This window comes from Molothrus aeneus, chromosome 8, assembly GCF_037042795.1.
Source record: "Molothrus aeneus isolate 106 chromosome 8, BPBGC_Maene_1.0, whole genome shotgun sequence".
Lineage (NCBI taxonomy): Eukaryota > Metazoa > Chordata > Aves > Passeriformes > Icteridae > Molothrus > Molothrus aeneus.
The window spans coordinates 32,908,177-32,932,815 of record NC_089653.1 but is presented as its reverse complement, the minus strand read 5'-3'; the positions used below and the strand labels follow the sequence as shown (position 1 = coordinate 32,932,815).

The 24,639-nt window shown below is 47.4% G+C and overlaps 1 protein-coding gene across 2 annotated transcripts in view; it reads left to right on the top strand.

Moving 5' to 3' along the window:
- The first annotated feature begins 865 nt into the window (after positions 1-865).
- Positions 866-24,639, top strand: part of CTBP2 (C-terminal binding protein 2) — a 132,406-nt gene continuing 108,632 nt past the window's right edge. The window contains exon 1 of one of the 2 annotated variants that reach the window (XM_066554992.1): positions 866-979. The gene's annotated coding sequence lies outside the window, so the exon portion shown is untranslated. Of the gene's footprint in view, positions 1,117-24,639 lie in introns of both variants that reach the window. The other variant, XM_066554993.1, reaches the window with a different exon arrangement.

Sequence of the window (24,639 nt, the reverse complement as noted above, 5' to 3'; positions counted from 1 at the left end):
CCCCCGGGGCCGCTGGCGGTGCCCGCGCTGCTGCGGGGCCGGGCCGGGCGCGCTGAGCGCGGGTGGCCGAACAAAGGCGGCGGCGGCGGCGGCCGCTCCTGCCTGCTCGCCCTCCCCGCCCCTCCGCCGGCCGCCGCCGAGCGCAACAGGCGCCGCGCCCCGCGAAGCCCCCTGCCCGCCCCCGGAGCCCCGGCCCTGCCCTGCCCCGCACGGTCCCGGTGCCGGTCCCCACCCCCGGCGCCTCCCGCCGCCCCCCCCCCGCCCCTTCCTCGCTGCGTCTGTTTGTACTTTAGCTGATCCACTAATCCCCCGAGAGAGCCTATTTGTAGTGAAGAGTATCTATAGGGGGCGAGGCTGGTCCATGTGGGTTTGTGTCATTGGTTTGCAAGGAGAGACCCCGCCTATTGCCAAAAAAAAAAAAAAAAAAAGAAAAAAAAAAAGAGAGAGAGAGAGAAAAAGAAGAAGGAAAAAAAAAAAAAAAAAAAGCGAGGCAGTGAGAGCCTCTACCTCTCCTCGCTCTCCGCTCACCCAGCGTGGCGAGGGGGAGCGGCCGCTCCGCCCAACGCCGCCCGGGCACTTTCTGGCTTAAAAAAAAAAAAAAAGAAAAAAACAACAAAAAAAACCCAAACAAAAAAGAAAAAAAAAAAAAGCAGGAAAAAAAAAAGGGGAAGCAGGAAAGGGGGGGGGGGGGGGAAGAGCGGCCCTCCCCCCCAAGTTGCAATTAGCATCCTCTCCGCTGCTGCTGCGGGGCTCCGGTGCCCCCGTCCGCTCCCGGCGCGGCGGCGGGCGGAGCAGGAGAGCGGGGAAAGGGGGGGTGGGGGGGAAGGATTAAGTTGGTTTTTTTTTTTTTTTTTTTTTGTGCGGTGTGCGAGCGGGTGGCGTTTTTAAGGTGGATCGCCGGCAAGCAGAGCCCGGCGGTGGATGCGGGAAGGGATGCGGCGGTGAAGAGCGGCGCGGGGCTGGCGGCGGCCGGGAGCAGGTAAGGGAGCGGCGGCGGCGGCTGCGCTTCCCGGCGAGAAGGACAAGGGAAAAGCGAGGACATCTTTGCTTTAGCCAACCTCACCGGCGAGGGGGACAGAGGAGGCAAAAAAAAAAAACAAACCCGAGGAGGGGAGGGTAGGTGGAAATGTGATGGTGGTGGGAGGCGGCCGCGCAAGTTGCGCGGGTGGGCGCGGAGCGGCGGGGTGAAGTGGGAAATCTTTTGTTGTGCCGGGCCCCGCATTGTTTACTTAGTGCCGAGAGCCGCCGACAACATCTGCCGGGGGATTAACGGGGCGGCGGCGGCAGGAAAGTTTGGGCAAGGGGGGAACCCCGCGGTGCGGCGCGGCCAATGCTCCGGGGGACGCGGAGCAGCCGCCGCCTTGCGCTGCCTTTATAATTTATTTTTTTTTTGGCGGGGGGGGGGAATAGTGTATTTAGTTATTGGCTTTTTTTTTTTTAATCTTAATTTTAGGTAGATTACGGGAGGAAAAAAAATTGGTTTAGCATTTTAATTTTTTTTTAATTTTAATTTTTAAAAAATATTTTTATTGCTGCTGAATAACCGCGCTCGCCCCTCAGTCACTTAGCAACTCTGCACGCTTCTAACCCGCGGAGGTGCGCGGTGTCCGCGGGGCCGCGCCTCGCTCCTTCCCTCCCACCTTTTACCCCTCCGCCAGAAATCAGAATCATTTCCCCACTATTTATTTATCACCTATATTTTCCCCCCTCCATCTGGACGTTTTAAGCCTTTCCCTGGTATCCCTAGAATGGAAAATCAGAGGGGGTGCGTGGATTTAGGCGCTGAGATTGTTCTTTTCGCACCCCTCCGTTCCACCATAAAAAAAAAAATAAATAACATTTTCCCCCCCCCCCCAAACTTGCAGGACTTGCTGAGGGGGAAAGAATAGGCTTTTGTCCTGCCGAGGGACGTGCCCCCAAGGTAAATCCTGGCTGGAGCTTAGCGCCTGGTACTTCTCCGGGTCCCAGGGCTCTGGCTGTGCTGGGGAGGAGGAAAGTAGGAGATGGAGATCTCAAAGTAGTAGAAGTAATTTCTTCTTTCAGCTGCACTTCTCCGCTGCCTTTGAATTGCCTGCAATGAATGTACGTAGCTCTAATTGAAGTACTTTAATCATTCACACTTGATTAAGTACACCGTGACCGGAGGAGAGGAATACACACGGCTCCCTCGAACGGGAGGGGTGGGATGACATTTTAATCCTGTGTTTTAAAAAACATTAGCGGAGCAGGAGGAAAAAGCGATCGGCGCTGCCGGCTCGGTGTAACGGTCCCTTGTTCCCATACAGATGGTGGCTTTCTTTCGGGATGAAATCCCGCTTTTTGCCGGTATTTGGGGACGGGGGGAGGAAGAAGAGGCACGTACTTTTAGGTTTGTTTAAGCAGAGTGAGGGAAATAATGATAGACGAGATGCCTGGTGACAAAATGCTTTTGTTCCTGTTTCCATCAGTGCATAAGGGCGCCGACCTGCTTTAGCATTCTTTAAAGGTCTCTCTTTTACCAAGGAAAATTGAAGACGGTCTCATTATAGGAGAGTGTGTTTGGAATACTATGAGGTATTTATGAATTCCGAGGTGATTGTTGGATCTCAGACATTTCAATTACGCATCCTCTAGTAAAAAAAAAAAAAAAAAAAAATTTGTAGCGATGTGTTCTGTAATCTGTTACTTCCATAAAGCTGATTTGTGCTCCAGCTCCGGAGCTGGCTGAGGGAATGGGTCCGTCCACGGGGCTCAAAATCTTAAACAAGGATTTCTGTTCTTTGCCTGGCAAAACTTTCTGCTGCAGGGGCAGCCCCAAGTTCCCATAAAAGCGATTGTTTGGGAAACGTCAGCTATCGTCAGTATTTTTTTCTGGAAATTCTGGCGTTGTGAATGCAGGGGGGGTATTTTTAGAAAGGAGCTTTTTATTTTTGGAGACGTTTTGTGAAACCCACCTGTTAGCCATTAGGGGGGACGGAGGTTGGCTTTCATCCTTAGCAAACCTGGGGGCTCAGGGCTGTTCCTCACTTGATCCAAGCTGTCTCCAGTCATGGGCAATCAAAATATCTTTCCTTTTCAAAGTTACAACCAAGTGTTTCTGAAGCTGAACAGAAAATAAGGTAGTTCAGTCAGAGAGGTGGCACTCTCCCGTGTTTAGGAGCACGGATTGCAGGAGCACTTGGCTTTTCCTTTCTCTCCTAGAATTTCAGACTGAGATGCTTCCCTGGTCCAGGGTTTTATTGTCAATTTTGTAGCGTACAAATCACAGATGATGTTTTCTTGCTGTCAGCTTTCCCTCTTTTTAAGGCAGTTTTCCAGCCCATGTGGATCTGGGGGTTTGGCTGCCCGGTGGAGCTGCCACCCCAGAGCCCCTTTGCTGACAGCTCCCTCTCATCCCCCCACTCCTCCAAGGGCAAACTTGTGCCCTTTTTCCTCTCCTGCTTTTCCTGGATGGAAAACACTCACAGGAATCTCCCCACAGCAAGAACTGTAGCACAAACTGTCATCCTTAACTCTGGCATTTCAGTACACAGATTTGTCACTGGGTCTGGTGATAATATTCCTTGTATCAGAAAAAACATCAGCCTCAAAGTATGAGGTCCCAGGCATGAGCTGGAACTAACACATTGAAGCCTTTGGCCAGAAAAGTTGATTTATCCATCAGGCTGGCTGCAGTTCAAATAAAACTTCTTCAGTTCGGCTGACTCTGGCAAGAATGAAATATAGTAATAAAAAAAACCCCTTAATCTGGGTTTGCCCAACCATTTGGAAAAGGTAGGTTAATTTTCCCTGGGTGTTTACTAGCTGTGGAAATTGAAAGAGGCTTCATGTTTAAAGCAGAAGAAATGGAAAAGCTGCTGGGAACACAGCGCTGGCAGTTGACAAGTGTTTTGTTAAGATCTGGTGGATGGTGCTGTCTCATAAACCTGATGGGTGTCACATTTACTCCTCACATAGATCTAGTGAGGGTTCCTGTCTTTGCTTTGTATTTTGGTTGTAGTAAGTTAAAGAAGTAAAGAGTGGAGCTTCTGGTGAGCAATTCAATTTGAGCTGATGACTTACACCTGCCCTAGAAATTGGGGTTTTTTTCAGATCCCTCTGTCCAGCTGTAAGGATATTTAGATTATGAACTCTGAAAGGAGAAATGGTCAGGTCTCACAGCTGAATTAAAGACCAGGTGGAGGGGGTGCAAGATGATTTTTGGGGTCCCCTCTTGCAGGGAGTGCTGAAACTTTGGAGGGGAGGTTTTGGGGAGTGCTGAAACTTTGGAGGGGAGGTTTTGGCAAGTCACTGCTGGTTTTGCTCTGGTTACTGGGATAACAGAATTGTTTTAGGCAGGAATTGGTGTTTTCTCCATTGCTGTTTGTGGTGCTGGAAGATGTAACTTCAAATGCAGTTTGTCACACCCAGTATGAGGATGTAATTCTAGAATGCAGTCTGTCATGGTCAGATATGCCTGGGCCACCTCCCATTCCTTATGCCACATTCCCATAGTTGGAGTTTTTTCCCTCCTCTCCTTTGCCAAAGGAAACAAGATAAGATTTAGGTGAAAGGATGAAAAATGTCACAACCATCCTCTGCAGCAACAAGGTCTTGGAAACCAAATCTCCTCATTGTACCACCCACGTGTTTTCTGCTTCTGCTTCTGCTCTGCCCCATCGTGGTGAGGAGTCTGGGATTTTGGCATTTTACCAGGGAGTCACCACATAACATTCTGTGTGAAGTCAGCAGGAGTTTTGGTGGCAGAGCACAGAAGAATCAGTGTCACTTGTTCAGTTCTACAATGGTGCTTTATAAGTGTGCTCTCCCCTTTCTTGCACCAGAGATTTTTTTAAGAACCAGCAATAAACATCTGGAGCTTTTTAGTTTTTGTTTCTCCTCTCTGAGGTGATAATGCAGGTGGAACACTGGAGTGTGCTTTTTGTTGGACTTGATCTGGGTGAGGGGGGAACATGGTGATGCTGTGTGGGAAGGTCATGGGGGCCCTCCTGCCAAAGCTTGGGGTTTTTTTTTCCTCTGTAATGTTTTTATAGAATCACAGAATGGTTTGATTTGGAAGGGACCTTAAAACTCATCCAATTCCAACCCCTCTGCCGTGGACAGAGACACTTTCCTTTACACCAGGTAGCTCAAAGCTCCGCCCAGCTTTGCCTTAAACTCTCCCTGGGATGTGCTGTGATTTATTGGAGCCTGATTATATGATTTGGAACTTCCATGGGATTATCAGAAAGAACTGCAGCTCTAGTTGAGGGGAAAAACACGTGGTGGAAGCAGAGTTTTGCACCTGCATGATGTGAAAGTCAGTGTGGGTGGGATGGGCTTTGCTTTGCCTGGTCTGAGGTCTGTAATTCAGATGTAGGAGGAGCGTGGTGAAGAGCAAGGGCCGTGTTTTGGGGGAGAACATCAAAGCTGTGCTGCTGCAGAGGATGCCCCAAAGGGCTGTGTGTGTGTGTCACTGCCTCTGTTCCCACTGATGGTGTGATTCTGGGTGTTTCTCGTGTTTTATCCAGCGGGGAGACGAGTGTAGCTCCTGGGGTGTTGCTGTCAGACCCCTGCAGCCGGGCTCAGTGTGGTTGGAACCAGCTTTGATGGAGCCACCAACCTTTCCCTGAGGTCATCAGTGCTGCTGCCTGGTGGGGTTGCCAATTCTGGGAGTTTTTATGGGATTTTTTGCCCATCCTGAAATCCCAGCCAGGAGCAGAGCATGCTCTGGGGGATCCTGGATGCTCATCCCTGCTCTGGGGTTTTTCCCAGGGGAGGGCAGTCCCTGGAATCCCTTTTGGGGTCCCCAGCTGGCAGGAGCTGTGTGTCCATGCATGCCAGGGTTATTTTGGATAATTCAGCCTTATTTTTCACATACATGGTCTTCCAGGGTGGATCAGGGTAGGCATCTTGATAGGCATCCATAAAGTCCCATCTGTTCTGAGACTTTATGTAAAGATTCAAATAAAACCTGAGTTACTTGAATGCATCAGTTGTAGATTTTAATTATTAATGATTTGCTCCTCTAGCCGTATCTGGCAGTGATTTCATGTCTCCTTTAAGCCAATAAAAAACAGTGATCCTGCTGAAAGTAACTGCCCTGGGCTCCTTTTCATCCCTACTGATGGAATTAGGTTTTATATCGTTTAAATAAACCTGCCTGGTTATTGAATTTTGGGCTCTGCTTCACCCAGCAGCTGGAGCAGTGTGGGATGAGGAAGGATCTTTGTGGTGGCCTCACCAAGGTTGACCAAATCCCACCATTTTTTGGGCCCAGGTGTGGAGTTCAGGTTCCTTGGCTGGGAGTTTTTTGAGGAGGTGCTGTAGGGACCTGGTGGAGCTGATTTCCACAGGAGTTGTGCTGCAGTTGCTCCTGTGTACATTCACTTGTGCAGTGTTGACAGACACTCAGCCACTGTTTCTGTGCAACAACACACACCAATTATTACAGAAATAGACCCCTGAAGCAGGCTCAGAGGGAAAACGTGGGGATTACAGACACAATATTTACAAGGAGCCAAGTCTTTAATGAGACCAGGAATAATGCAGATGGATTCTCTGTTGCTAAATATAACAGATATGTAATGGATGCTGTCTATCTTCTTTTTCTTTTTTTTTTGTGATCCATTCACACTGAAGAAAGAGGAGCTTGTGTGCTGAATTTTTGTTGGCACAAAATTGTGGGATATTCCAAAATTAGCCTGGCTTTTGGTTTTTACTGGAATGACTATAAATGTGTGGCTCTGCAAGGTGTGAGTGACCCTGGCTGGGAGCATGGATGAGCCCCTCTGAGATGCTGATGGCCTTTGGGATAGTAACAGGTGCACAAGGAGTGCAGGATTGGCCCCAAAAGAGGCAGAGGGAAGAGATGGAAATCTGTAAACCCTGTGGTTTCTGTGCAGCTGGCACAGTGCTGGAGCTGGTAACATCATTGTTGGGGTAGGAAATCAGCAAAACCAGCAATGAGTCCCTGTGCAGGCAGTGGGTGTCACACCCTGGGGTGTGGGAAATGTCCTTTGTTGGTGTTAGTGGACAGAAAACCCTGCAAATAAATTCCCTTTTAAAAGATAGGTGAGGCCAAATATAAGAGGTGCTGGTGGTACCTGTAGAGTTGTCAGACAGTGTCAGGTTTTTTGTCATTTTGATGTTGAAAACCAGGTTTTCCGTGAGAGGGGATGTTGGAAGGAGCCAGTAAATTAAGCAAAGCAATTAAGCTAAATAGTAGATGTTACATTTAAAAGTTGAGAGCCTTAAGCTTTGCTGTGATTAGTTGTGGATGAAATTGATTTCAACTCAATATGTGGAAAAAACCCTTTTTTTTTCATTAGTTTTCATGTTCTCATGGTTCTCAGAAGTTTCATGATCCTGTAGCACAAGCTCATGTAGATTTTTCACTCGCCATTTGTTTGAACTCTTCCCTTTTTTCATACAAAAAAATGGTACAGTTAAACATCAAACCTGGAATTAGGGTGTCCCAAAGCTTAAAACTGGAATACCTGTGCCAACTTTAGCTTCACCCTGTGCTGGGGTGAGCTCTCATTCTGGTCTAGCCACAGGCAGTGAGGTTGTGGCCGCTGCTTTTTGTTGTGGTTGTTTCTGAAAAAACTCTGTTGAATGATGTGGCAGGAGGGAGAATCTGGTCAGGTGTCTCTGCTTGTCTGTTCCACCTTCACCCATTCCCATCCCAGCTGGGGCTCTGGGGTTTTTAAGGTGCTGGCTGCCAAATTGGGATGCTCCAGCTCAGTCCACATCTGCACATCCAGGTGCCTGAGAGGGGAATCAGTAGCAAAAAACAGAAATCAGAGCTTGAGGGAAAGGGATGCAGAGAGAAACTGTGGCTGGTACTGATGAGAGCAACAAACAGTTCTGTAAGATATTAGAAATAAAACTGGGTAGAAAAATCATAAATTCTACACTTTTTGATGGGGAAAAGTAATGATATGTTTAGTCCCTGTGAATGTTGTGGTAGAAATGAACATTGAGCAGTCACTGCTGTAGTCAGACCTTTGTGCCCCAGCCCTGGTGCCTCTCACTGAAGAGGTTTACAGAGCTAACTGAGCCAGTAATGTGTATTTTTTACTGAGTCTTGAACTACTCAAGAGTTCTTGTGAACTGTGGCAATGCTCACCTTGTGTTACTGTAGAAAAGCAGGAAATGGGCCAGGCTGGACGCCGCAGACCTGTCAGCTCCACGTGAGTCCTGGGCAAGCATCCTGAGGATTTATTTGAGGATGGAGGCAGGATGGTGATGCACTCAGCTCCCTTTGTCATGGGTTTAGGGGCAGCACATCCTTGAGGACCAACTTTTCTTTTTTCACTTTAAGAGCTTGTGAATGGGATTGATAAAAGTAACTGAGGAGGGTTTGTTTCCTTAAAATTCAGCAAGAAATGCAGCTTGGTACAGCAGCACTCTTTGGACTGGGGATGTGCAGGACAACTGGCTGAGCTCTCAAAATCCGGTGGTAAAACCAGGAATAATTCCCAAACAACTCTTTCCAGAAGCCTCCCTGAACACTCATTTTTGTCCTCACACTGCTTAATGTTTGAGCAAGCTGTGATAAGGCAGAGAGTCACCGCAGCTGGAGCTTGAAATGTCACCGGGGCTGGCAGAGTGGTAAATAACAAACAGGAGTGACTGCTGCTGGTGACAGCAATTTGTATTGCTTGGCTACAGGCAGGTAATATTTCTCAGATGGCCAACTGTAAATTCCTCTATCTCAGAGCAAACAAGCCGGGCTGTAGCTCCAGGATGCTGTCTGCAGAAATCATGTCCTGGTGGGGCAGCGCGGGGGCACGAGCCAGCAGCACTGAGATGATATCATGGCCAAAGGTCCTGTGTGCTCCTTGTCTGAGCTGGCAGGTGGCTGCCAGGCTGGGGAGGGACGTGGCAGCCACCCTGTCCCTGCTGCCTGTCCAGGAGGGGCTGTGGGAATGCCAAAGGAGCCAGGAAGGGGTGCAGGGGAAGGGGCCAGGACCTCTGTCTGCCTGGCTTATCCAGGAGAATGTTGGAAGGTAAATTAATTAAGGGGATTAGTGTTGTCACAGGGAAAATAAATTGAGTAATAAAGAGTTCTTGGGTCTGGCAGGCAGAGTTTTAACAAGAGCTGAAAGCTGGAAGGTGAAGCCAGGAGAAGAATAGAGCTGAGATCTGTGGTTTCAGCACCGATGATGGTGGAAGAGGCTGCTGAAGGTGCTGGTGATTCCTCCACCTCTGGAAATGCCAAGTTCAGGCATGTGTGCTCATTGGAGTGAGGGAGGCTCAAGCAGGGATTGATTTAGGTAAGTCAGTGTGCAGCATGTCAGGCTGGAAAATCACAGGGGTCTCTTTTGACCTCAGAATCCATGAAAGCCCATCTTTAAATGAGAGCATCTAGGGATTCGCAGATCCCAAGCATCAGCATGACAGATTTTCTTCCAGAGGGTGACTTGCAGAGAGGACACCTCTGTCTGGAGAGGGAGATTGCAGGGTGGGACCTTGAGCACTCAGGAAAGATCGTGGGTTATTTCCCACCATTTCCTTAAAAAATGCCTTGGATCTGTCACAGGGATGATTTACCTCTGGGCCAGCACCAGGAACTTGACATGGGGTGTGAAGTTCATAGGGACAGTATTGGTCCATTTTGTGGCTAATGCCTGGCTCAGCTGAGAGTTAATTTAGGTGCAGGATTCCTTTTTCTGATAGTCATTTGCTGTATCTAATTGTGCAGAATTTAGTCAAGCTCCCAGCCAGCTCTTGGTGACCATGGTACATCAGAAATAACTCTGTCCCTGGTGAGAAACCTATGAGCAGAAGAGTGAAAACTGATCAAAACAGATCAAGTTCAGATTTAAGCACGAATTGTACATTGCTGGGGTAGTGGTAGGAACGAAAGCAATGTGTTTGTGTGCATGTTTGCTTTTATTTTGAAGTGGGAATATCCAGCTGGATGTTTGCAGGTTTACTCTGCTTTTTAAGTGAGTTTGCAGGTGGGTCTGCCCATCTCATCCATCATTCATGGATGGGGTCTGTGAGATTGCTGGGCTCTGGTCTGTGTGGTTCTTGAGTGTGCAGGAGCTGTTGTGGCTGTTGTGGAACATTGTTTTCCCCTCAATATGTGTGTATATCTATATATATCCACTTGTATACCTGTATATCTACCCCTGTATCTATGCACAGAGGTCTATCATGTCTATCTCAATTTAAAAATATATATACAGAGGGATATATCTGCTGGGTTTACACTGGGTTTTTTAGGTCTAGAAGTCAAATATGTAGAAAAACAGTGGCAAAGAAAACAAGGAGTGGAAAAATGTCAAATGACAATGTTGATTGGTTTATTTGGCTTCTTGAGGTGTCCCTGTGCTGTGTGATCTCTGGGAGAGGAGCTGGAGCAAAGCAGGAATTTGTTGGTGCAATTAAAAGCAGGACAGCGAGATGGGCTCATGTGGTAACACAGCCTGGGCTAATGCTGTGAATTAAGGACATTTAGATGTTTGCCTTTGTATGATTTAGCTTAAACAAACAAACATTAATCCCATTACTCAAGCAAATGAAATAAACCTTTAAGGCACTTAAACCGTGCCGATGGTAGGTGTCTGTCAGAGCAGTGAGACCCATTTCTGCACGGGGCATCTCCTCCTGAGAGTAACTTACTCCTGGGTGTAAGTGCTCACAGCATGGGCTGCTGGAAGGGCCCCACAGCTGCTCCTGAGCTGGACCCACAGGGATGGATCATCAGTCCAGCTCCAGCCCTGCAGACAGCCCAACAATCCAAGCACAGCCCTGGGGCAGTGCTTGTTCCCTGGGGAGCCTGTTCAGTGCCCACCACCCTCTGGGGAATGAACCCTCTCCTGATACCAACCCAAACCTCTCCCAACACATCCTCCTGCACTTTGGGAGTGGTAAATCCTCCTGCACTTTGGGAGTGGCAAATCCTCCAGTTTGGGAATGGCAAATCCTCCAGTTTGGGAATGGCACTGGCCTGGCTGGCAGAGCCAGGGGCACAGAAGGTGAGAGGCTCTGCTGCCAAGCACCAGGCACTGATGGCATGAGTCAGGCACTGTGATTCTTCTTCATCCTTTCATTGTAAGAGATGGGATTGCAAAGGCCCTTGTGGGGCTGTAATGAAGCCCCCTGATGCTGTCACACACAGCCATGTTTTCCTGTGTGCCACGTCCTTCCATCGCTCTCAGGCTCTAATGGATGTGACAAACCTCAGCCTGGAGACGCTGGGGATTTTCTTTTTCAGTGTCCTGTGGACTGCACTTTCTTTAGAGGAGAATGTAAGAATTTTATTAGCTAGGATGTGCCAAGCTAGGCCAGGAAGTTTCTGTTGTCTTTCAATTGGATTTGTTTGGGCTTTGGTTAGGAAATGACTGAACTACATGTCATGTTTTTAAGATCAAGAGTACCTTGCTATTTTCACACAGATCTCTTAATAGAGATTAAACACAAAATAAAGCAGAATGCATCAACAGTGTTAGTCCCATAAGCAATATTGTAACTTGTATGCAGTGTAATTATATTTTGTACACTTGCCAATTAAGCAGTTATGCTTTAGAGAAAAATTACTTTCAAGAGATGGAAGAAAAGTATTGCAGTAAATCAAATAAAATATACATGTGTTAGAGGGTTTTGTGCATGCAGCTGAAATGTTAAAATTTCCTGCTGTGTTCAGGTTGTGGTGTGCATAATGATGCTCTGTGTCCAGTAGCTTTTTTGGGACTTGAAAATAGCAGATAGAAGAAGAAAATAAGGCATGAAAAATACATTTCTTGTTGGGCTAGATACACACCATGTAAAGCTGAGGTGTTCAGTGGGTCCTGACCTCCATCCTCTCTCCTGCTGAGCTCCTGCCAGGCACCCCTGCCCCACAGCAGGAGTGTGGTGCCAGCTGGGCAGGCACCCCAGGTCAGGTCTGTGCTCCCCAAGACCTCTCCCAGCCCAAACCATTCTGTAATTCTGTGTTCTGTGTCTAAAATGGACCAGAGCCCTGTGGCTCTTGCTACCCATCAGCTCTGTGAGGCTCTGTTTGTGTAAGATCTCTGGTGGTTTTTTCCTCTGAGCCGCTAAATGAACATTTTCTGGGGCAGCCACCCCACAGCTCATGGCCACTGCAGGGTCACTGCTGCTTCACAGGCTCAGGGAATCCCAGAATGGTTTGGGAGGGAAGGGAGCTCAAAGATCATCCCTGCAATGGGCAGGGACACCTCCCACTGTCCCAGCTGCTCCCAGCCCCAGTGTCCAGCCTGGCCTTGGGCACTGCCAGGGATCCAGGGGCAGCCCCAGCTGCTCTGGGCACCTGTGCCAGGGCCTGCCCACTCTCCCAGGGAACAGTTCCTCCCAAATATCCCATCCAAATGTCTCATCATCACCCCCATCTCCACCAGTGCTGGGGTCAGAGCTCAGCAGCCCCAAAAGCTCCCAGCCCCAGAGCCTGAAGGCCTTTTGTGTTCTGCTTTGTCTCTTCCCAATCCCACCTAACCCTGCTGTGGGTTTCCCTGGTACACCGTGTCTTTCCCTGTTGGCTGGTGCAGAAGGAAAGGGCGCTTGGAACAGCATTTCCCTCACAAATTGGTGTTTTTCTGTGAATTCAGTGGCCATCCCTTGGAATCTCAGCCTCAGCACTTCATATCTGCTCTAGGGAGTCATGCAGGTGTTGGCTCGTGTGAGTGATGCCATGCTTATGTGCCACAAGCTAAGTCCCAAACCCCTGAAATAACCTGCATGAAAGGGTACCCAGAAACTCTGGTAATTCTCTGGGAATTGCAGGAAACTCTGTAAAGTCATAAGGAAGTTACCAAGGTACTGATACTTGCTGAGCAAGCACAGAATCAGTCCAATAGCTGTTTAATTATTTTTCCTAATGTAAACTTTGTGCAAGGGAGTGTTAGGGAGTTAAAGCTGCTGATAGAAATGATAGAAGATTTTTTTTTATTGCACTAAGAGCTCTTTATTTGAGGGTTTCAGAACATTTTGAAGAGGATCAGGTTAAATGAGCTGGCCGAGACTATGGTCAGCTTGGATGGGGCTTGGAACAACCTGGTCTAGTGGAAGGTGTCCCTGACCCTGGGAGGGGGTTGGAAGATGATCTTTAGACCCCTCCCAACCCAAACCATTCTGTAATTCTGTGCTGCGTGTCTAAAATGGATGAGAGTCCTGTGGTTCTTGGTCCCCCTCAGCTCTGGGAGCCTCTGCTTGTGTAAAATCTCTTGTGGTTTTTTTTTTTCCTCTGAACCACTAAATGAACATTTTCATCTGGGAATCACAGCTTTTTCTACAAAAATCACTTTCCATCATACACAATTAGGAATATATCACTCGAAATGCATCAAACAAGTATATCAAAGTAAGAAAACAACCCTCAGAAAACTCAGGTGAGGTCTGCTGGGAGGGAAGTGCTGCAGACCCTTCCTGAGCTGTGGCTGGTGCCCTGGTGACCATCCCTCCCTCACTGAAACCCATGGGATGGGTCAGGCTCTGGGATCTGTGCTGCTCCCGCCTCCCTGCACCAGCACACACAAGCAGCCTGGGCTTGCAAGGGTTTCCTCACCTTACAAAGGTGCTGTGTAGGGGAATCATCTGTCAGCAGCTCAGTGGTGGTCCTGCTTGAAGGATACATCCGTGTTTGCAGTATTTTACCTGAAGGGTTTAACCAGCCAGAGCGTTGTCTCCTGTGTTGTGTGCATCTTTCCCCAAACTTGCTAATTTAAAAAAAAAACCAAACAAACACTTTCCAAGTGGCTCTGCTGCTCCTTCCTGCCCTCTGTACCACACAAGCAGTCCTGTAGGTCAGATGAGGGAATCCAGGTGTTTGTTTTTGAGGTGTGGCTGTGTTGGTGAGGCACAGGGGGTGCTGCTGGAGCTGTGTGAGAGGGCCCTGCTCAGCACCCCTGGCTCCCACACCTGCAGCCTTTGGAATCACCTGGGTGTCCTCTGAAATGCTCATGTCCTGACTGGGAATGGCTCAGCCTGACTGGCCTGGCTGATGGTTTCTGTGTTCCAAACCTGCACATTTTCAAAGGCTTACCAAAGGTGTTTGCATGGGAGAACTTGTCATGGGGGTTTTGTTTAAAGATGGCACAATAAAGCAGTGAAATAAAAGAAAATGATGTAGAGCAGGGTTACCAGCTGCCCTCCAGCTCTGCTTTCCTGGACCCTGCCTGGCAGCATCACATCCCCATATGGGTTGTGGCAGCTTCTGCCTTCCCCAGCTGTGCTCTGGGGAGGATGAGGATGTGCTTGGGCAGGCTGCCCCTCACCTGCTGGGATTCTCTTCCCACTCCCACTGCATTTCCACTGCTGTGCTGGGTCCCTTACCCCCTCCCCTCTGACCCTGTCCCTTCCCCGTGCTGGATACACACGGATGGTGTCAGGGCTGTTGTTGCTCCTGTGCCTTTGCATCCTCAGGAGGCTGGCAGTTCATTTCTGGGGGTTTATTTTTAGCCTGATGCTGCTGGCCCTGCTCTTGGTGCTGGCCATCACTCTGTGATCCAGTGGTGATGCAGTGGGGCCGTGGCTGTGGGTGGCATTGTTCCCTTGGAGCATCATCCCTGGCCTCCATCCCAGTGGGAATGACCACCAGGCTCTGTCACTGCCCACAGCAGGCAGGAGGGGTGGGCACGTGCTGAGGTTTGGGAAGGGCTGAGGTTTGGGAAGGGCTGAGGGCTAGTCACAGGGCAAACTGCAAATTTCGTGGAAGGTTAAATAAATGTTCACCCCACGTTGTCCTGTGTGGTTACGTTTTGTGAAGGTTTCTTGCCTTTCTACTGACTCACAGATTAATTCCTGGATTTATTTGTAGCTACATTGCTTCCAGCAAGTTTAGGGGAATTGTCCCGCTTCTAAAATCATCTTTTTTTTTTTTTTATAGCATGCACTTCATTGCCTCGAAAACTGTACTATGAGTCATACTAATAAAAAGTGAATCTAAATTGGATTTGGCATCACTTTTTTTTTTTTACCAACCTAGCACAAAAAGCCCAACCTTCTGCTCAAGATGCAGGACTTTGGTCCTTTGGTCAAGTTGAGTTTCCTTGTTGTACCTTGGGTTTATCAATGGCTCATAACCTTTCCTCCTCTCTCCCACCATCCCAAGCCTCTCTGATAGTTCTAATTTGAGAAGAAATAAGCCAAGGTGTGCTCTGAGTACAAGGAGATGATTATCACAACAGAATAATTACGTTTGGGCACTTGATTTGATTTGTTAGCTGGAAGATTAGTCGGAAGGCAGAGAAGAAAATGAATGCATTGTTGACTGCAGGAAGTTATTTATGAGTTTTTACTTATGTTTTAAGGAATTCCCCTTGTGACTTAAGTAGCAGTGCGATTTATGGCCTCTCACATTGCCTAGCTGAATAAATAAATAGAATAAAGACAGGAAGAATAAAATGAAATGGTACCAGGTTTGGTGGGTGTAAAGTTTCTGTTGTGGAATGCAGGAAGCCATGGCTTTCAAAAACCCAGCTGGACAAATCAACAAAAATAATGCCTATGTTGCATCAGAAGAATGAAATCCTAGCATGTTTTGCATTAATTACAATGTGGCAGGAGAAATGCTTGTGTACTCACACACTCTGGATGGAGTTTGTGTTGTGGTTCTGTAATTTCTTCCATAACTATCTTAAGGTGTTATTCCTTATGTTATGGTTCTGTAATTCCTTCCATAACTATCTTAAGGTGTTATTCCTTATGTTATGGTTCTGTAATTCCTTCCATAACTATCTTAAGGTGTTATTCCTTCCCTGGCTGCTTCTCCCATTCCTGCTTCCACAGATCAAGCAAGCAGCATGATGCAGGAGGGAGGAATGGTGTCTGTGCTGGACACCCAATACTGAGAGCTGCTGGTGCTATTCGCTGTGGTTGGACTTGATGATCTTAGAGGTCTCTCCCAACCTCATTATTCTGTGATTCTGTGGGTCTGCTGGCTTAGGAAACCCTCAAGGAGTGAAGGAGCTGCTTGGAAGTGGGCACAGGTGTGGACAGGACCGACTCCTGCAGAGGGGGCTTTGCAGTTGTCATTGGAAAGCTCCTGCTGGGAATTCCCAGAAGGCAGCCTGAGAGAGGTCAGTGGGTCTCCTGCTGCTGTCACAGCAGGCATGGGGTTGGTCTGGCCCCTCTATGGGCTGCTCTCCCGAGATGTGTCTGTTGCTCTCATGGCAGAGCAGAGCCTTCCCAAGGAGGCTTTTAGCACCCAGTGTGGTTATCACTTGACTGTTAAATCTTGTCACTCCATCCTTGGTGTTTTTAAGTGGTGTCCTGGGTCAGCAGGGTGCAGTAAAGTGGAAATAAAGGCCAACCTCCTGCTCTGGCTCAGGAGAAGGCTGGTGACGAGTGTGCTGATTCTGTCAGAGGAAATCAGGGATGCTCCTGCAGGGATGGGAGGCCAGGCTCAGCTCCCTGCCACGCTGCTGGGCTGATGCTGATCTACACCAGCTGCTGGCAGGCTCCAAAACTGCTCCAGAGTAGCTCAGACGTGGATCAAACTGGCTGTGCATTTGGGAAGCCCACTGGGCAGATCTCCTGCCTTTTCCAGGCGGCACTGGAAAAGTGGCACATGTCCTGCACTGGCAGAGCTTGGGGAAAATAACAGACAGAAATAACAGACAGAAAGCAGCCTGCTGGCATCTCCCAAGGCTGCCAGTCATGAGTGTTAAACCTTCAGGGACTGAAGGTGCTCTCCTCAGGGGAATGGCCTGCCTGCAAATGCTGCATGTACAGGGTTTGGTGGTTGGTCCCTCCACTCATTCCTTGGAAAAGGAAGGGAGTCCTGCCTGAAGACCAGACAAGTCATTTTTATGGACAAAACCTATAGGAAGACTTTATGGAGGTTTGGAAAGTGGTGTGGAGTGGCTGAAGTTGATTTAAGCATTAAGAAAGCTTAACTCTTGTGGTCCCCAGCAATCCAAAGGGATTGGTGGGACTGGACTCCACAAACCAAGGGGGATGGACACAACCAATGCTGAGCTGGTCCCATTTACACCTCAGCTGTTTGGTTGTTCTTGTGTTTGTGTGTTACCATGAATAAAAGCAGCTGGGTATGCTGAGAAGCAGACACAGCACAAATTCCTTGCTGTGGCTACCCTGCGGATGAGTGTTGGTCAAGGACCACTTGCCAAGTGCAAGGAATGGGAATAACACTGCCTCAGCTAGCCAAAAGACTCCTTGGTTTTTTGTGGGGGCAGGAAAAATGATTTGGATGGGATATAGAAGCTGCTGAGTGCCCTCACCTGGGAAGTGATGCTGTGTCCCTCAAGGGGCTCAGTGCCGAAATGAGCTTCCCCATGGGGTGTGAGTTTGTCCAGGTGGCCGGGGTCAGGCAGGATCTCCTCTGGTGGCCCAGCTCTCCTGGGTTCTGCAGGAGATGTGGTTTAGGGGAGCCATGGAGGAGCTCTGAGGGGCAGCTTCTCACAGTTGAGAAACCCATGAAAATGGATGTGCTTTCCTACAGTGTTCAGCTTTCCCTGGCTGTGTTTAAGGAGTGTTTCTGACACTGATCATCAGTGTTGTGTCAGCAGAAGGTATTGACAGAGCCATGAAGCAGAGAGCAGCTGCTCACCGAGGGATTGGGTATTGATATTTATGTCACTAGTTCCACAGCTCATCTTTGGGAATCCCCAGAAATCTTGGTCACCCTTTGCAGTGGCTGGTGGAGGGAAGGAAGGGCACTGGTGGAAGGTGACTTTGTTCCCCCTCACAAGCTGAACCCACCAGTGTGGTTTTTTCCATGGTGGATGGGTAGGTATTGAAGGATTTTTAAGTACTGGGTATAAGCTTGAAGACAGCCAGCTTTGGTGGTGATTGTGATTTATGTCACAGTGGCTGTGCTGTAATTGTCTGTGTTATGCACCAGAAAGTTGAGGGAACATTAAAATAAAATCTTTCAATAACCTGCAACAAATTCTGGTCATTAAGGAGTAACTATTGTGTATGTTGTGTTGAGAAATTAGAGAGTACAAGGAAGATTTGATACAGGAATTGTAGCTTAATCTCCTGCTCTCCATTACATTTTCCCTTTGGAGGTAGCAAGAAATGGGAGGTATATTTTATTTTCCAGTTTGAATGTGCTTGGTCAGGATGGCCTTGCTTTTAATGTTGCTTCATGGGGGAGAATTTACAGTGGAGATTTCCATTAATGCTAATGAGAGTTATGCCTGTGCACTTCACTGACCTGATGACAGAGGGGAAGAAATAATCATTAAATTCTTTGTCTTTAAAAAAAAAAAATAAAATGACCCTAAAACGTCCAATACGTCAGTGGGGAGCAACTGGGAATGGGAGCTGCCATCATTGCTGCACTTGGTCATTCACTGGTAGAAAAGGGAAAGGAAAACCAGTCCAGAAATGCATTCTAGGTGGGGTAAATAATGAATAATATAAGGATAGATATTGTGACTATAAAACAAAACATACAGGTTGCTCCTGTAAAGTTGTTGGAAATGAGTTGCAGTGGGTTTTCTTTATGTGTGTGATTAACACACTCTCCCATTTAAAGCCATTAGGGGTAGTGCTGCACTTGATTTAAAGTAAGTGCAGTTAATATTTTTGGTTATAAATTTCAGGCATGCTGGTAAGAAATCATCAAAAAGTACAACTCTTCATGTAGAGGGAGCACAAATCCATATTATTGCCCCTAGAGAAGAGGAGGTTCTTCTCCTGCAGCTGGATTTTGCTGGTTGGGAAGGGCTGGTTGTGTGCTGGGGAATTAGAGCAAGCACAGAGTTAATGGGAGCTGTTGTGACACATCTTTTGTAGGGGAGTCTATCGAAAGGGAGTGAGGAAAGGGCTATACCTAATCAGTATAAATGTCAGTAGCACATTTTAATAAATTCTTGATTTTCCTTGGACTGTTTGCAATTGCATATTTAAAAGGAATCTGCCATCCCCTTTCGAAGGTATGTGACATTTAAAAGATCTGTAAAGAAGATTGGTTTGACAGCTTCAAATTACATTTGAAAGAGTTTTTTCCTTTCAAAACAGAAAATGAATACTTCCTATTCTAAATGTCACTGCCGAGACATAAACATGTTTAATCAAATTATATATTTAATTTATGTAAAACGTAATTTTTTATTCATGCAAGAGACTCACTTGTTACATTTATACCATCTCCGAAGCCTCGGAAAGTTGGTGAACTGATGAATCTCTTGAATAAATCACCACTCAGCAGTTTTTCAGAGCCTTCCAAAATAGCCTTTGGCTTCTTGTTGGCTCTGCCACATCCAGCTGGGGTTGCCATTCTGCCCTGATTAGCAGAGCTGAGGGCTTGGATGGGTTTTTCCAGGGTGTAGGGAGCAGCTCCCACAGAGGAGCTGGTGTGGTGGGAGTGCTGCTGGTGATGTCCTCTTGTGTCCTCTTGTCCATGGTTATTGTGGTGAGCCAAAGTGATGAAGCTGCTGGGCCAAAGCTTCTCCCGGGGAAAAGGAGGAGCTGTGGGATGCGGTGCTCTCTGCACTCCAGCTTTCACAGCATCTGTGTCAAGGGCAGATCTTGAAGTAGGTCTCCAGGAGATGAGGGGCTCTGGCTGCTGGCAGGAGCAGGGTGAGGAGCAGGCTGTGCTGGAGATCTCTGGAGCTGCTCCCTGCTGTCACTGTCATATTTTCTGGCAAAATCCCTTCGCCCAGTATTTCTCTCCTGGGAAGCTGAGAAGCCTCAGAGAAAAAGGAAAACAATAATTATCTGCTTTGCTTCTCCTGTGTTCTGCTTGTGTGGAATGTGTTTGGACATTGTTTACCCACAGGTGATTGTTTCATTGGTTTCATGTGAGTTGTTTTCACCCTTTGGCCAATCAGTGCCAAGCTGTGTCAAGGCTCTGGAAAGAGTCATGAGTTTTCACTATTATCTTTTTAGCCTGCTGTAGGAGGAGTGTGTCCCCTCCTATGGGCATGTCCCCAGAATGTCACCCCCTCCCAATGCCCATTTTTGGGATGGTAGGTGTGTGTCCTTCTACTTCTGTAAGTATCATTTCTGTATTCTTTAGTATAGTTTAGTTTAATATTCTTTTATGTAGTATAGCATCATAAAATAATAAATTTGCCTCCCAAGAACGTGGAGTCAGATTCATCATTCCTTCCTTTGTCTGGCGACCCTGCAAATTCAATACCCTGCTCATCTCTGCCCCTGCCAGCAGAGCCCCCTGGGCTGGGGGAGCATCCTGGTGCTTCCAGGGCTGCTTCTCAAGGAGGGACCTGGACCACAAATCCTGGGCAAAAACAAAACAAAAGGGGACTGTTGTCCCAGCCTGCTGTCACCAGCTGTGTGTCACCCAGCTCAGGATGGATGGGCATCCAGTGCCTTGGGCTTTCCTGCTGGCAGAGGAAGCAGTTGAAGAGGAATCAGTGTCAACAAACAAAACCAGGGAATTCAGGGATTTTGCTTTGTTCCTGTTTCATGTCTGCAGGCTGCATGGGTTTGCTGGGCAAGTACAGATGCTGAGCTCGTGCCTGGCCCAGAAAAGGATGGGACTGTGAGGTTGTTCCTGGTGTGACTAGAGCAGGGCTTGGCAATCCTTTGAGGATGCCCTGTTGTGTTGCTGCTGTGCCCAGGCAGCCCCTGGGTGAGCTGGAGGCTGCTGTGCAGGTTCTGAAAGCCCAGAGGGAGCTCAGAGTGTAGTCATGTGTTTGGGAACCTCCTCTGGTGGGGGTCAGAGCAGGTCCTGCAGGCTCCTCTGCCGAGTCCTGAGCTGGCAGGGGAGCGCTTTGCTGGGACATGGGAGCACTTGTCTGGGTTTATACAGCTCCAGTGGTACCATCCTCTTCCATTTTTTCATTTTTTGACCTCATCAAGAACTACAGGTAGTGATTCTGGTTTAACTGTTCACTGGTCAGGGAAAAGTCACAGCCCTGGGAGTTATTGCAGCTCTCAGGCTGTGCACCACTGCCAGGCAGGCCCTGCTGGAGGGCAGACCTAGACTGACATAAAACCTTGGGATACACCAGAAGGCAGAGTCTGGTGGTTTATTTGGTACATTCCTGTGTACTCTGGAAGGTGCACAGGGCAGAACAAGTACACTCAGCATAGGTGCTGGAGGGGAAAGCTCAGAAGCCTGATGGTCCGCAGGTAAATCCATCCTCCAGCAGGAAAAATTGCTGAGCATCATTCACCTAAGATACCTCATGTTCTCAACACCTAAAACTTCAGTGTCCTCCTCGTGCTCCAGCAGTGTATTTGTCTGTAATTATTCATGTAGGACATGGCCAAGCCAGGGGACCATAAATGAGAGTTGTAAATGAGTCCTGGAGACTGCTCCATGTGGCTGTTGTGGCTGTCACAGCTCTGCCCAGCAGGCCTCCCTTGAGAAGGGACACTTTTCTTGGGTAAACACAAATATGTGAAAGAGTTTGCATCTTTCAGATCTCTCTCTTTTTTTTTTTTTTTTTTTCTTTAATAGCAAGAGGGGTTGAGCAAATGAAGTGATATTGACAAAGCTATAATTTCACTAATTAGCCAGCTGTCATCTGTATGGAAAATGACAGGGAATATTTCTTTCCTGGTCTGTAGTTCACTTAGAAGGGAAAATTTATCTCTCTGAAGATACAGGGGAACTTTCAGTTTACTGAAAGCATTACTAAAAACATGTCAGACAGGGGGAGACATTTGACACCTCATCCCTCCAGGTGTCCAAGGCCAGGATGGGTGGGCAGGGAGCAGCTTGGTCTGGTTGAAGATGTCCCTGCTCACTGCAGGATGGGCTGGACTAAACAGCATTTAAAGATCCCTTCCAGCCCAAACTCTGCTGTGATTCTGTGTGCGTTTTTTGAGATTCCAGAAGCTGCTCCTGAGTGCACCCCCAGCACAATATATATTTTATATATTATACCAGAATGGTGCAGGAGATGAGAGAGGGGTTTTGCTTTGCACCTGCTGGTGTAAAATTTCCTGATGCTGATTTTGTCCTTCCCTGGGGTTCTGAAAGCACCTCCCTCCAGGGTGAGGGACACCAGCCTGGGGTCAGAGTGTGGTCTGTGGGGTTTGTCCTCTGTCTCTGTCCTTACATCACTCTGGAACTGAAACTGAGGCTGGCCAGATGGATTCAGAGCATATTTTGTATTTATATTTTGCTTCATTAAAAAGATAAAAATAAAAGCCTTGAAAATAGCGATGTTTATAGTTCAGACACAGTAGATTGGTGTGGAGGTTTTGGAGAATAAAGAGTAGCAAGCAGTAGAGATTTTCAGTGTATCCCTCCTCTATGTTGTAAGGGAAGTGCACAGTCTATAGTTTTTTTATTACCCATTTCACCATGAAATATGTTGCAACATTAAGTTGTATATTTCCATTGAAATATATGGCAGGAATAAAATTCCAGATAAAAGGTAACTATTTGACATTCTGTATAGTTGTTGTCATGCTGTTAAAATAACACATTGACTACTAACTTGATATGAGACAGAGATGAAGAGGAAGCTGTGTCAGCAGGAATTTCTGAGGAGCTCTGTGGTACCAGCAGTGCTGCCTTCCCTCGCTGTCCCCTTCCCTTGGAACTGCAAAAGCAGAGCTTGCCCTCAAATATTAACATCCTGAGAACTTCAGTCAAATGATCCACCCTGCCTCTTTCAAAAGAAAATATACTTGCAGTACATTTCAGCAAAGTGTAATGTTTAAAATTTGTTTTCGCCCTGCATGGGCTCTGCTGTAGAGAGTTTCAGTCTAAAATTAGAAGAAAGTGGAGGCAAAGTGCAGTTAGCTGAGTTAATAAGATTTCAGGAGATTGCAGTGCCTCACTGGCCAAAGCCCTAATGCTGTAGAGGGTAGGATTATCCCAACTGAGTCAGCTAAATTAAAATAATTTTAATTTAATTTTTAGTTTCATTTTGATGTCGCAGTATATATTTTATCCATCTGATGTAATTGCTGTCTTTCAAGCTTTTGATAACCCTGTGGTCATCAAAATGCTCTTTTGTCCCTTGTCAGGGCAGGTCTTGCAGTTGCTGTACTCAGGTGTCACCCCCTCCCAGTGCCATTTCTGGGATTTTAGGAGCTGTGTGTGTCCTATGGCCATGTCCCCAGAGTGTCACCCCCTCCCAGTGCCATTTCTGGGATTTTAGGAGCTGTGTGTGTCCTATGGCCATGTCCCCAGAGTGTCACCCCCTGCCAGTGCCATTTCTGGGATGTTGCATCCCAGAGTCGAGGCCTTGTGGAGTGTTATTTTAGAAGCACACACAATCATATTAAGTTATTTCTGGGATTTTAGGAGCTGTGTGTGTCCTATGGCCATGTCCCCAGAGTGTCACTCCCTCCCAGTGCCATTTCTGGGATTTTAGGAGCTGTGTGTGTCCTATGGCCATGTCCCCAGAGTGTCACCTCCTCCCAGTGCCCATTTCTGGGACTTTAGGAGCTGTGTGTGTCCTATGGCCATGTCCCCAGAGTGTCACTCCCTCCCAGTGCCATTCCTGGGATTTTAGGAGCTGTGTGTGTCCTATGGCCATGTCCCCAGAGTGTCACCCCCTCCCAGTGCCATTCCTGGGATTTTAGGAGCTGTGTGTGTCCTATGGCCATGTCCCCAGAGTGTCACCCTCTCCCAGTGCCCATTTCTGGGACTTTAGGAGCTGTGTGTGTCCTATGGCCATGTCCCAGAGTGTCACCCTCTCCCAGTGCCATTTCTGGGATTTTAGGAGCTGTGTGTGTCCTATGGCCATGTCCCCAGAGTGTCACCCCTTCCCAGTGCCCATTCCTGGGATTTTAGGATCAAACCCAGCACTGTGGTGTTCCTGCCTGAACCTCAGGGTGCTGCACAGCATTTTACCACCTGGGTTTTGCTGTTTCCATGTGCTTTGCAGTTGCTGGGCTGCACTGGAGCTGCTGTTGGTGTGCCAAGGTGTGGTCCCAAAGCAAGGAGAAGTGTCCCAGCTCTGCTCCTGGGGAGGCAGTGGCAGGGTTAAACCCACCCTGCTGCAGAGAACCTGCTGAGGGCTGCAAGCACGAGCTGGTATTAAAAGCTCCTGGAGATAACACTTGTGGCAATCCAGCAGCAAAATGGAATGGCTTGGTAGTAAATTAGATTTTTAGTCAAATAGGAAAAAAAAAAAAGTTTGTTTTCCATTGTAATGACAAACTTGGGGTTTTTTGCACAATGTGTTATTTCTTCCCTTTTCATACACACGTGCTATTTATAGATTTACATGTGTGCAACTTGAAACCAGTCAGTTTGCAATGTTCTAATCTCAGATTTTCCATAAACATTCCTGCCTGTACTGAGACCTCTGTGCACCGAGTTTATGAAAACAATCCCCTCTAGGCAGAAACTTTTCTAATTCCCTGAATATAAGGGGAGAAATTTATAATGAAGTGTTGGTAGGACCTTTGGTATAATGTTGTGAATATTCCTGTCTACAGACATGGGAAGGATTTGCTCTCAAGCCTTTTGCTGCATAAAGGATAATTTCACATTCATATTATTGTTTTTGTAACTAAATTTCATGGAAAACATGCTTTTAAATATCTGAAGAGTTCTGCTGTGACAACATATACTTAAAATGCCTCATTCAATGTGAAGAATTACTGCAAAATAATTGATTCTGCTCAAATGTCTTCTTTTAAGCAGGTTTAATGTTCAGTATAAGAGGCCTTGTGGAGTGTTATTTCAGAAGCACACACAATAATATTAAGTTATTTGGCTTTTCTCCCCATATGTTAATACTTAAAGTCTGGCCTGACAGACATTAATGTTATTAAAGGGCTTTGCAGAGGAGGCCACTGCAT